Below are 13,926 nucleotides of genomic sequence, written 5' to 3' on the forward strand. Positions count from 1 at the left end.
TCATGAAATGGAATCGTTTAGACACAAATAACGATACAGGGAACGGGTTGTTAAGTAAATAAACGATTCAATTTTTTGCTTTTTTCTATATTGAAATTTAGCCGAGAGCACCTGAAAGATAGATGTTATCGTCATCTTATCCTTTTTTTCAAGTTTTTACGACGATACTATGTATCTTTCAAAGATCTTTTTATCATTACCAAAACTAAAGGAAACGGTTCGTAATTTCGATAATTTATTAGAGATAAATTTATTTCTTAATGTATGGCAATGGATTATTATATTATTTGGTACATATTTCTCCTAAAGATTTATCTGTTATCTTATAGTTTACAAAACTTGTTTATAATTTTTGAACATATGTGTTCGATAAGTTTCACATAAATAACAGATAATTATGTCTTTCATTAGGGTGCAAACAAAGAAGTTTCCCTTAAAATTTGTTTTAACTTTTTTTTTTCTTCACCTTTTTTCCATAAACAGACCTTATATTGTTCAGACTTGTTTTCACTTATTCTATTGAGGAAGAGTTTAACGATTTAACGACCTTGAAGCACACTACACACGAGTTTTTTTTCAATTTTCGGTTTCATTTTCATTTTTGTACCGTTTTTGGTTTTCGATCATATAATCGATCACGTTTCAGCTTCTTGACGGATTTTTCAGAATCTGCATTTTCCTGACTCCCCCTTAATCAAGAACCTGAAATATTAAACAAGAATTTCAAATGATTTCATTGCTTGTTATTGACAAGCTACCTACCGATTGAAAATGACGGATGTACATATGTTTCAGACAGTTTTTCCAAAAGATTGGATAGCTGCTTATTCTCAGGAAAATAAGCGATCACATACGTGTCGGAACATTTCTCCTGAAAAAAAAGAGGATTGAAAGGATAAAATTAACATTTGGATTGAAAAAAAAAAAACATTTTTTTCCATATAAATTTTGTAAAGTTTATTGCCTAGCATCGAAAATAAAGTATTTGTGAAATGTTTTAACTAGTTTTTAAGTAAGCAAACATGACTTTAACCAAATTTGATATGGTAGCTGATTCCAAGGAAAAATTTTAATTTTAAAGATGATTTAAACAAATCAGAAAGAAACATTGATTTTTGTATACACTTACTTTAAGCAAAATCACTCCTAAATCGATTCATTCTGAAACCCCGTCCACATCTGAAGGAATAGTCGATTCATCCGTGTGCAATCACCGAAGGTACCAATTTATACTTAACCCTTCATTTCATGATTTTTTATTTTTTCTCGAAAAAATTCTCAATAGTGCGCAATGATGAATACATGAAGGGAAAAATAATGAAAAAATATTTTTTTCATATATTTCGGTTATTTAGCAAAAATATTAATTGTTGCAAATTTGCAACAACATGAAACGGTTACACCTTTTTTTCTTCACACTCGACAACTGGAAATAAATGCTTATTCCTAATTTCTTTTGCACTAATCATAGATTTCACACAGGAACTTCGCAAATGTAGATTCCTGGACACCGAGAAAGTTGAGAGTTTAGCTGGGAGTAGTTATGTATGTTGGTTATCCACCATGGGTGCACGGATTCACCGCAGTTTCTGCCTAAGTATGTGCTCACATGCATTCTTGGACCGACCCCATGGCTTTGTATGAACTGTTATGGAGTGAAGTATTTTGTTGATTTAGGTATATTTTGGAAGAACGAGTCAATCAAGTTACTTAGAGGTATTCCTTCATCCGTGAATATACCTGGCCAGCTGGCAGCTGGTTAAACATTTATATAATCAGTTATAAGAGGAAACACATCTTATGGGATTCGAACCCAAAAGTTGTCTCGCCGATACCGGGAATCGAACCCAGCCTGGCACATCGGAACCAGACTCGCACCAGCTTATCCACTAGACTATAAAGACTCTCGAGAAATCAGCTAGGAGTAGTTATGCGATAATATACCACCTACTGAGGAAATTATTCCTCACGTTTGCTTGAAGGTGCTAAATGGAAAGCTTCTTACCTATACAACTTTTCCGAACATAACCTTGAACAAACCAACACAAATCAATTCCGAAAACGTATTTAAATTGGTTCTGATAAAGATTATAAATCTTAAATCATACTATAACTATATGCCAGTTTTAATAAACAAATTTGAGTATTGAAATTACATTAAACTATTAAATATCATTTGTTGGCAAAATTAAAAGAACAATAAAGATTTCTTCGGAATAAGCATTAGAATATAAAAAAATAATTCTAAGATTAGAATTCAAACTTGAAATCAGTTTAAGAATAAAAAAGAAATAAAAATAAAACTAAATTCAATAACAAAAAGTTTCAAATTAAAATCCCCTTTCAGAGGTTCCAGGAAAAGGTTGAAAAGTATAAATAAAGAGCATATTTCGTTGATTGATTATAAGAAACGGCTCATACTTTAGTAAAAAATAATGAGCATTGTAATTTTCAATCAAATCATTCATTCATCTCTAAGAAAAAAAGCAAAACAATACTTCAAAACTCGGTTATCGAATGTTGGCAGATAGTACTGAATTTTCAAGTGAAAAAATAAAAAAATGTATTCGTTGTTTGTTATAAGATTTTTAAACTCTCTGGATAAAGCCCCGTACTTGAATTTGAATCACGTTAAATAATATAGAACTTTTGAAAATTGATGTAAGCTTATTTTGCAAGTTATGGAGGCCTCCGAATTTGTTTTATTCAAAATATGTGTTTTTGTTATACCAACGGGCCGTGGAAAAAAATTAAAAAAAATGTGTTTTACATACGCTGAATTACAAAGCCTAAATAAGTTAATTATTCGGACCCGTCCTAGTTTAAAATTTGAAATATTTTTGAAATATTTTTCTAGTTTTGATAACGGTTTAGAGCAAAACTTTTATATTTTTCACCTCGGGGGCCCTCTTTATTCAGAGGGGGAAGGGGGGGGGGCTCAATTTTCATTCCCCCCCCCCTCTTAATACAGCTTTAACATGATAATATATCATTAATAACGAAAACACTTTCATCGGGAAACAAATACACTGTTTAACGATGCAAGTTTCGAAAACACACTATGGAACCCATATAACTAGCTAGGGTACTACCGTTGCATGGTGTTGCAAATTTGCAACAGTTATTGAAAACCCATTATATCAGAGAAAAAACAAAAAAAAATTCTCAAATTTTGTTTATTATGTAAATTACTTTAGTGGGAATACGAAAATATTTTTTTTGAGTCGAAAAAAAATTCTCAATATGAATTACACTAGGCCAAAAATTTGAAAAATAAGGCTTTTTCCACATTCCATATTTTTCAGTTTCAAGTTGGTTTTTTTAGTACCTTTAAACACTGAAAGTAATTTTTTTTAGTTGAACGTGATCTTGAAGTTAGAAATATTATTCCCATCGAAAAAAAAATTGACGTTTTAGCTAAATATGAAGTTTAGAACAGTTTTAATTAATTGTTGCAAATTTGTAACTTTATGAAACGAAGGGTTAATTTTACAGCAAAGCATAATCCTGCTCCTAAGTCAGGTCTCACTTTCCGTACTAAATTTCCTTAAAGTCTACGGCCAGGCCAGTCTGAATTCTTTTTGATTGTGAGAACAAAAATTGCAACCGCTTCTACAATCGGCTACCATCGTTCTGGCGTTTTCACTGGTTTCGAACTCGTTTTGTTCGTTCGAACCAACAGCAACTGCACCGGTGATTCCGGCTCTCTCGGCAACGCGAATCCAGTTACTTCAGCAGCTAACCTAAAAAACAGCTAGATAAACACAAAATCACATACAAAATTAAGAAACTTACTTTTTTATCATCAAGAGATGAGCCCCGGCCGATTCTGTACTGGAATCCGGAGTTCTCATTGGTAAACAATTTTTCTTCCGACTCCGCTGATCCGGCAACAGTTGCTGTTAATAAAAACACAAAATAAAAACAATTTTTTTACATAAATATCGTGAAAAAAATCATAACTTACCAATTTTCTACGAGGAAATAGGTCCTGAAGGATTTTATTTGCCATCAAAACCGAGTTTTTAACAATAATGGATTCTTCCGGTAAAATATTATTTGTTTTAGTTCTTTCCGTTCGTTCCGTCACTTTTTTGGTAGTCAAGACACCTCTTCTGATGGGAGTCAAGACACACTGCACTCACACGCAGGTATACACAGTTTCGGTACCAAAGTATCAATCGAATCTTTTCGGAATAATATTTTATCATTTCTATCGAACGCGCATTAGTTGTAGACACATGGTTAGTGGAGAAACGAATCGGTAAGATTAATGTAATCGGAACAGAATAATACTGATAATTCGTTGTATAGTTTTCGATTATGCGGGTAGTTCAACACAATTTTTTAACACAATACGGACAATACCAGCCCAAAATGATCAGGAAAATAACTTTCAAAAATTTGTTTTTCCAAAAATTTATAACAAATTTAAACCGTTTTCTGAAAAAATTACTTCAAAGTATTCTGGAGCTATACCACACCCAAGTAACAATTTTAGCTTTATTATGGTCAGCAAAATTTCGTTTGGACTAAAGCATTAATCTTCATAAAAAGCTAAAGCGCATTCTATAACATCACCTGGACTCTAATAAAGCCAAAATCAGGCTATTTGGCCCTACCCTAGAAACGTCATCAAGACGTATTATTGTTGGTCATCAATATTGGTCACCAAAGCTTTTAAAAAGCTATTATTAAACATGTTAGAAATTTTTGTTTTTTTTCGGTTCTGTGAGTTCTCGGAGTTTTTTTTTATTTTTTCCAGCAACCACAATGGTTGATGAATGATGATTGCATTATTCAGATATGATCTGGTAAAATTAATAGCTAAAAAACCAATTTTTTAACCCTATAATGAGCGTCTTTTCTACTGCCAGTCAAGATTTTAGGTAAAATGTGTATGAAATAGTATCTTAAAATAAATGCGCCTCGTCAAATCTGATGATCATTCATGATGGAATTGATGGAAAATAGGTCTGAAAAAATATTTTCCAATGCTTGCATTGTGAATCCATCAACATGGCGTCATTTTGTGTCCTTCGATTTTGCAACCAACATGGCGTGAGTCAATTCATAGTTTTATTATGGTTTAATGATGACCCCAAAAAAAGCTACGATTTGACGTTTCTCTCGCAAGCCAACCAATTACACGCTAAGGATGAGTTCCTCATTTCTGAGTTGTTAATCATTACTACAGTAAATGAGGACAGACTTTTTGAATGAAAAGGGATGGGTTGTGAATGACCCGTGGAATAAATCATGAGTTGAAGTCAAATTTCGTTGTCTGACGCCATCTTGAAATCCAAGATGGCAGCTTCCGCTGAACTTTAAAATGTTGTAAATGACTTGAAATCGCATGAAACCCCAACAAAATGGGTATCGGGTGAAAGGGCTATACGAGTAGAAGTCGAATTTCGCTATCAGACGCCATCTTGAAATCCAAGATTGCGGCATCCGCTCAACTTTTAATGCTTTAATGCTGACAAAAAGTCGCATTAAACCACCGCTATACGGGTATTGAATGAAAAGGCTGAACTAGAAGATGTCGATTTTTTTTCTTCCCGACGCCATCTTGGAATCCAAGATGGCAGCTTCCACTGAACTTTAAAATGCTGTTAATCAATGAAAATCGCATGAAACTACCACAATATGGGTATTGGGTGAAAGGAATAAACGAATAGAAGTTGAAATTTACTATCAAACGTTATCTTGAAATCCAATATTGCGACTTCCCCTGAACTTAAAAATGATTAATCACTGAAAACCGCATGAAATCACCACATTATGGGTATTGAGTGAAACGACTCAACTAGAAGAAGTCGAATTTCGCTATCTGACGTCATCATCAATCCAATATGGTGGCTTTTGTTATTCTTTTCAAAGCTGTAAATAACTGAAAATCTCATGATACATCCACAATACTGGGTAGGGGAGGAGCGGGCTATATGCGCCTAAATAAAACAAAAGTTAGGGTTGCCATACTATGGAGGCAGTTCATCCATGAGAAAAACTTTATCAAATCTGTTTTTGTATCTTCAATTCTCTCTTAAGATGTTATTCAGAGCTTAGATTTGAAGGTTCAATGATAAAAATCATTAATTAATTCTATTTAACCTGTTATTTTAGGATGGAGGCATTTTACAAACATGATGAAGGCATACAAAAACACTCTATTATTTCACTAAATAATCATTATTAAACCTCCACAAAAGCTGAAATATGTTTAATTTCTTAAATTCATTTGAGTAAGAAACAAAAACCATCTTAGTTTATGTTTTGTGCTTCTTTGCGTATAATTTTTAAAAGTCGAAATATTACATCAAAATGTATCAAAACCTTGTACGATTTTTAAAAATTTTCTGAGTTTGTTAATTCGTAAAATTCTTTATTTCCTTATGTTCTAAGCGTATCCCCCTCAAAATGCATTGGTCAGATAAGCTGTCTAGTCAGCCATTTCATCAAACAGCCGTAGGGTCATTTAACCCGATAGGCCCATTTAGGAAACCTTTCCCCTAATGGGTGAAAGGGCTATACAAATAAAAGTCGAAAATCGTTGTCCGACGCCATCATGAAAGCCAAGATGGCGGCTGCCGCTCAACTTTAAAATACTATAAATGACTGATAATCGCATAAAACCCCCACAATATGGGCATTACTTCAAAGCGATCAACGAGTAGAAGTCGAATTTGACTATCTGACGCCATCTTAAATGCGAAGATTGCGGTTTCCGCTGAACTTTAAAATGCTGTAGATGACTTTAAATCTCCACAATATTGGTATTGGGTAAAAGGGTGGAACCAAGAGAAGACATATTTCGCTATCAAACTTCATCATGCAATACAACATGGCGGCTTCCGCTTAGCTGTTGTCATTCTATTATTCCTATCATGCTATTATGTCTAAATTGTATTGGTCTTATTCTAGCGAAAACTATAAGGTTATGTTGTTTCTGTTAACCGTTTGATTCAGGCACATGTGCCAAATTCGATGTTGCCAAAATCGAATGTTGCCAAAAACGAACGGGGTCTGTATTGTGGTGGTTTTTGTAGGATTTTCAGTCACTTACAGATTTTCAGAGAAACGCGAACAGAAATATTTAACTTCTATCATTTGGCCTTAGCACCCAATACAATAAATTTGGGAGTTTCATGCTATTTTCATTCATTTACAGTATTTTTAAGTTCAGCTGAAGCCACCATCCTGGATTTCAAGATAGCGTCAGAATGCAAAAATAATCTTTTTATAACTTATCCCAATTAACCATATTTTGGAGGTGTCATGCGATATTCAATGATTTAGAGCATTTTTAAAGTTTATCGAAAGCTGCCACCTTGGATTTCAAGATGGCGTAAGATAGCAATATTCGACTTCTTCTCGTTAAGCCCTTCCACCCAACACCAATTTGGGTTTCATGTCATTTTAAGTCATTTACTACACTTTAAAGTTTGGTGGAAGACGCCATCTTGGATTTCAAGATGGCGTCAGATAGTGAAATTCAACTTCTACCGGTTGATCTCTTTCAACTTATACCCCTATAATATGGGTTTTATGCAATTTTCAGTCATTTACAGTATTTTCAAATTGAGGGGTAGCCGCCATCTTGGATTTAAGATGGCGACGGGCAACGAAATTCAAAAGATATTCATACCACTTTCGGTGATTTCAAGTTTTCAAAGATGTAAGTTTTTTAATTTTAACTCAAAACCAACACGCATAACTTACCAAAAATGTGTAAAAATGGGAGTTCCAATTCAAACATGTGCTATATAACCTGAGCGTGTCCTGTTTTGACATCTTGATCGAGAACTGTCACTAAGTTTTATGGCGGTTTAATAATCATGCACTGAGTGCTATTATATAAAACATGCAAAAGGAAGCTTGGAGCAAACTTCTAAGTTTGTGTTTTATTATAGTTTAAAAAGAGCATTCATAACTCTTTCAAAATAACTGAAACAGTATGTTTAATAAAAGTTTTATTAGCGTTTTCCAAACCATCTGAAAACATGTGGTCGAAAAAAAAATATAAGCATTCTGCATGACTATAATAAAACCGTCATAAAGCGGCTGCACAAAAAAAAGCCATGATTAAACCATAATAAAACTTCCTAATGCTAGTTGGCTGAATCTGTGTTACTTGGGCAGTGATAAGTTACAGTAAGAAAAACGTTTTTTTTTTGTAAATAACTCTCAAAAAAACATAAAGATTTTATTGACAAGAGTTCAATTTTTTTAACGTATTTTTTATTTTTCTATAATTAAAATATTTTTAGAACACTTAATTTTTCTAGAGAAGTTGGCCATGAATTTTGGACATCTGACGTAATTTTTCGTGCTCCGTGAAAATTTTTCAAAATAATACTGTGAATAGCCAAATAATCGTGAAATTGTGCATAAAGATTAGAAAAGATAACGTTGATGTTAAGTGTAATTATGGGTGAAGTTTGGAAAGCAGCTTCCCGGGATATAATTATTGCGATTTAAAAAATAGTGCATAAATGAAAACAAAACTGGCTACCAGTGTGATCTGATTTGCGTAGTACCAAATTTATCCATTAATTTTCAAGCGTACTTTTTGATGTAAAAATGTGCTCATTTGTCGACTGCTGGTGAAGTCAGGAAAATTGTTTTGAAAGACATCTGAAGAATTTGGAAAAACAGCAATGCAGTGGCTCAGCCCAATTATTAGGCCACAGCAAGAGAAAAAGGGAAAACTCCGCAATGGGCGAAAAAATGCCGTTCTTTTTAAGATTGCTGCGATGCGCGTTGCTTGTAGGCGACAGATATTTTGGAAAAATATTTGGTTGCAACCCGTTCCAGTTGACTCCAATCAGGAAGAATTGGGAGACAGCTCCGGCCTAAACCTTCTATACCATTTAATGGATTTGGTGAGATCGTTTCTTTTTGAAAAATTATTGCTTTTACTCATTTTTTCCTATTTGCCGAGTAGGATTTCCCATATAAATATCCCTTACCCTTCCTTTCTGAATACAGCGCTCTGGGTCGTATGAGTTCTCTGCACCTGAAAAGTTTTATTTGCTGTATCAGATCATCCCCATTATGATTACATTGACTTGTCGCGGTATGCATTATTGTACTAAACTTATTTTTAAAACCAACACTTGAAACGAATATTGAATCCAGAGACTAGTTTTGGCATCTTGTGTTTGGTTTGATGAATAAGTTGTACTTTGTGTATCAGCCAATGCAAGATGTGTATAGTCACCCAGTGCTATGCTATGCTATGCTATTATTATTATTATTAATATTTATTAAAGACCCTTTAACAATCGTCATTCGGGTCAATATGCTATGCTATGCTATTTATGCTTCTAGAGCACCTAATTTTTCTCATTACAAACGATGAAATTTCTGTTTTTTCACTTGGAACTCCGTTTGAGATTGAACGTTGAGAAAATTAGAAAAGAATTCTCAAACTCATCGATTTTTAAGCAAATTTCGCGAAAGCTCCATCTTGATTTCTTAAATCCCAGGTAAACCTCCCCACTATTTTCCCTTAGAAAAACCACCATCAATAACCTGAGCGGCTGACTAAATAACGATAAGTTACTTTATCGTCTTTAAAAGGGCTTTTAATTTTATCGATATTTTATCCATATTTACCCTCTCTTGATAGTCACCATTTACTTTCCTTTTGCTAAAAAAAATCTTTTCTAATAAACGGTGATTTTTTTTTTATTTAAATTAGTAGTTACGTATAAGTTCATGCATTGAGATATTAAGCATGATTGTTTTAATCCCAGAAAAAATCATAGTTTTGCTGATTTTAAATTTTACAGATTTAATCATTATTTAACAGATTTTCGAACATATTTCGGGCTTGTGATAAAGCTCAGTTGGCAAGTCAGTTGCTTCCTGAGCCGATTTACGATCGATGTCGACAATGAATGTCGATCACAGTTGTACCGGATAAGTTTTTCAATGACTGTTCGCCAACTGCATCGTTGATATTAAGTCGCGAATGACATAAAGATGTTAAACGACTATAATCGAAATAAAAAATAACATATCTCGTCAAAAATTACATTCTAAATTTTATTTTTTTCTAAATAGAATTAAGATACCTCTGGGATAGGATTTCTTAAGCTAATCTAACTTTATTTATTGCTAATTTCAAAGTAAAATGACTCAATTTAGTAATGTTTGGCATAATTTCTATACGAAATTTCTGATAATAGTCGTCCCAAACCTTTTCAGACAAATAACAGATATTATTTTTGTCGAGAGCTCATATCGAGTCATGTCGATAAGAATCTCATGTTGAGAACTCTTCATATTCAAGAACGAAAATAGTTACTTATATTTTGTAATTTTTTTTTGCCAGTATTTGAGGATCTCTACCCTTTTAATTTGTGTGTGTTCTTCCGTCCAAGTTTCATGTATTGTGAATTTAACATGCTAATAGAATAATAGGAAAAAATGTTTGAATTAAATAAACCAATCATATTTTTTGGGAATTAAAAATATTACATTTTTTCTTTAAAAGATCACAATACATTCTCAGATCGCTTAAAAAGTTAACAATTGGAATCATTGTGAGTCAAATGCAGATTTGATTGCATAAGTTATTAACATATAATTGAAGTAGTATCGAGGAAAAAAGTCGAAAAAAAATAAATTTTATAAAAGCTTAACGGGCCACACAAGAACCTCTCGAGGGCCGCATGTGGCCTGCGGGCCGCGCGTTGCTCATCCCTGGGCTAAATGATACCAAATTTTACCAGCAGAGCATGATAGTAAAATCAGGTACCTATATTTTGCCAAAGAAGCCATTGCCACTTTTTCTAGGGAAGTTACAGAAATACCCCAGAAATACTCCAAAACTTCTGAGCAAATAATTCAAGTTGTCTAGTTCTCTTATAATACAATTAATCATGAATTTTTTTGACAAATGTAAAAATGTAAATTGTTTCATAATTTGTTGTTTTATTAGACAGCTAGACAAGATAGTCCAAAATAGGTCTACTGGTCCAAAATAAGTCCGCTACCCTAATCGAAACAATTTGTAAACTTTTTTGTAAAGTTTAAGGACAGAAGCTCATTTAAGCTCACATTTATTGGGTGAAGCATTAACAGTGGTCAAGAATACAAAATTTTATGAGTCCGTCCGAGACTCCTAGATTTGAGCGCCAGTATCACCTTTCAGATTCTTTCAATATTTATCCAACTAAATTTTTCTACTGCTACTGGTATTTAGAAATCTAGCAAAATAACTCCAACCGTTGATGTTCTGTGCCATATTATCCAACGAATAAAAAAAAATTACATAAAAAATACATTCGAATCATTGGACTTAATGCGAACAAAAAACCAAAGATTTTTTTAAAGTGATTTGATGCACTTGACATTAAAGTTTGAAGTTAGCTTAGATGTCGACAAGACCTAAAACAAACAGGTTGCTCATAAAAAATCGATACATCATCAACGGTATGGATTTTATGGAAGATGAACTTTGGCGGTAGCTTACAAGACAGATAAGATCCCCATCATTGCTGGACCTCAAGCAAACGCTAACATGCAACAGCAACAACAGCCCTTGATTCGCCCCTTGTTTCGTCACACCTAAAATAGGCAATCCGGAGGTCAGCTCCCCAAATGCTGATTGCCTTCAACCTTCCCACCATGACGAGGGAGACGCCACGATTCGGCAAAAAAAAAAGGTGACGACGATGATGAGAGACGATCACCGTGTGCACAGCACAGCACACAAAAGTCGAAAACATATCCGTCAGATTCGTCGAAGGGAAGCAGACAGCAATCATAATTGCTATTATCAGCAGCGAGAGGCTTCAACTGGCTCAATAAATACCGCTTAGCCAAACCTATCTCCTTGTGCCAAAGCCTATAGGCCACCAGAAGTCAGTTTGATGTCAGAACCATCAGAGCGCCCCCAGCAATTGGCAGCAGCTTTAGCATCATTATAATCATCTTCATTGGAGGCGATCTTCTAAGATTCGATTAGTTCAAAGATTATTTTATGACCATCGGTCGGCTGTGGCCAGTTGGCAGAAGGTGTGATCCGTGAATGAACCGGCAATTTTTTGCACTCCTTAAATACCGCGCAAAGTCGTAAAGCATCATCCACAGGCAGTTGTCCACTAGGCGATGAGCCACTTCTGCCTTTCAGTTTGGTTGCGCTGAGTTGTTGAATTTCAGCGGATGAAGTTTGCAGATAAGTGGATGACCGAGAGCTTTCAACTTTTGATAATGTCAAAGCTCACATGGGGTATGTTTGTAAATACACACACGTTCCGTTCATGTACCATGTAGAATGTTGTACATACATATGTTGGTCTGACTGAACGCCCCAGGGGAGGAGGACAAACCACAGACCGGTCGCAATTCTCGGAACGGAATTACTCAAACATATTGCTACCTACCTAGGTACTGCAAATGTACGGTGCTCCTCAGTTGGTCGATCGGTCCGAGGGATTCGAAAAAATTGACATTTCAATCAAGGATGTGCAAACGAGAAATCGAGGCTGCAAGCGCTTCTGAACCTACTTATTACGTTTTTTGCCATCAGTTTTACCAAAAATTCACTTCTGAAGTTCAACATTTTTTTACAATCGATAAAACTTCAACTTACTGCATTCTATTCAAACTCGTGACAGTTTCTTTCCAACAATTGAATTAATGAAATGAGGCAATTGAAGCAATGAATCGTATCGAGCTACACAAATTGTAATTACAGCCAAGCAGATAAACCATCGGTAATCCTTTTATAATTGGAGATTAACCCATGGTCCCTTTTTCTGAGATCTCCCGCAAGACGGGTGTTCACTTGGTCCCTTGTAGAACTCTAGACAGCACAATTAAATGATGAGCTTTTCAGGGTTATCAATACTTACAGGGAAACTATTGTGGTGGTTTTACTTTACTCTATTTAGATTAAAACTTTCTTCAATAGTATTCAGTAAAAATAAGCGAGTATACGTCTCTGTTCACTGTGATATTGACGTGATTTTACATTGGATTGAGATGAAAATTGGAACACGGGAGTTATAAGGAAAGCAATTGATTCCAATCATCCTAATTTGAGGCAGGGTTGGCAAAAAGGGTCGTCCTTTTTATCTGTTCACTGTTTTAGCAATATTGACGTTATTATACACCGGATTGAGATGGGAATTGGCAGACAAGAGTTTTTAGGAACGAACAACTGTTTCCAATTATCTAATTTTGGGCCAGAGGTCGGAAAAAGGGGTCGTCCATATTATCTAACCACTATTTTTGCGATATTGACATTATTATTAAAGGTGATACGGTCAAAATTTGGTCAAGAGAAAACGCGTGTAAATCGGTGAAATCGTTTATTTAAAAAATCAAATTAAATTTTATTTCAAGTTTCATTAGTATAAAATTCACGAAAAATATTCAGTTAGGCTTCCGCTTTTCCAAATCCGAATTGCCGGGCCTTACGCTTAACCCCTGCCATCAGATTTTGTACAGCCACCTTCTTCGCCGCAGAAAGCCAGTTTTCCTTGAACTGCTGCTCGTCCTTAGCAGATTTTTCGGTCTTCTTTAGGTTCCGCTTGAAAAAAGCCTAGTATTTCTCAATTGGGTGGAGCTCTGGTGTGTTGGGAGGGTTCTTGTCCTTGGGAACCACCTGCACGTTGTTGGCGGCGTACCACTCCATGGCCTTTTTACCGTAATGGCAAGATGCTAAATCCGGCCAAAACAGTACGGAACAACCGTATTTCTTCAGGAAAGGCAGCAGACGATTGTTCAAACACTCTTTCACGTAAATTTCTTGGTTGACAGTCCCGGAAGCTATGAAAATGCTGCTTTTCAAGCCACAGGTACAGATGGCTTGCCAAACCAGATATTTCTTCGCCAACTTTGACAGTTTCTGTGCTTGAAAATATGTGCTAACTTTCCCCTTCCTTTTTCCGTATAAAACTCCTGTCC

The 13,926-nt window shown here is 34.8% G+C and overlaps 1 protein-coding gene and 2 long non-coding RNA genes across 4 annotated transcripts in view; 1 reads left to right on the forward strand and 2 right to left on the reverse strand.

The window, feature by feature from the left end:
* Positions 1-13,926, forward strand: part of LOC129756274 (mucin-2) — a 148,014-nt gene that overhangs the window by 17,154 nt on the left and 116,934 nt on the right. The window lies entirely within an intron of this gene.
* Positions 407-2,200, reverse strand: LOC129756276 (uncharacterized). Its single transcript, XR_008739432.1, has 3 exons — positions 1,130-2,200; positions 763-871; positions 407-702 (listed from the first exon to the last, which is right to left on the reverse strand). It is a non-coding gene; the product is annotated as an uncharacterized LOC129756276 (long non-coding RNA).
* On the reverse strand, positions 3,074-4,108 carry LOC129756275 (uncharacterized). The gene is made up of 3 exons (XR_008739431.1): positions 3,968-4,108; positions 3,796-3,899; positions 3,074-3,743 (listed from the first exon to the last, which is right to left on the reverse strand). It is a non-coding gene; the product is annotated as an uncharacterized LOC129756275 (long non-coding RNA).

Source organism: Uranotaenia lowii, chromosome 3 (genome assembly GCF_029784155.1).
Source record: "Uranotaenia lowii strain MFRU-FL chromosome 3, ASM2978415v1, whole genome shotgun sequence".
NCBI classification, from domain to species: Eukaryota; Metazoa; Arthropoda; class Insecta; order Diptera; family Culicidae; genus Uranotaenia; species Uranotaenia lowii.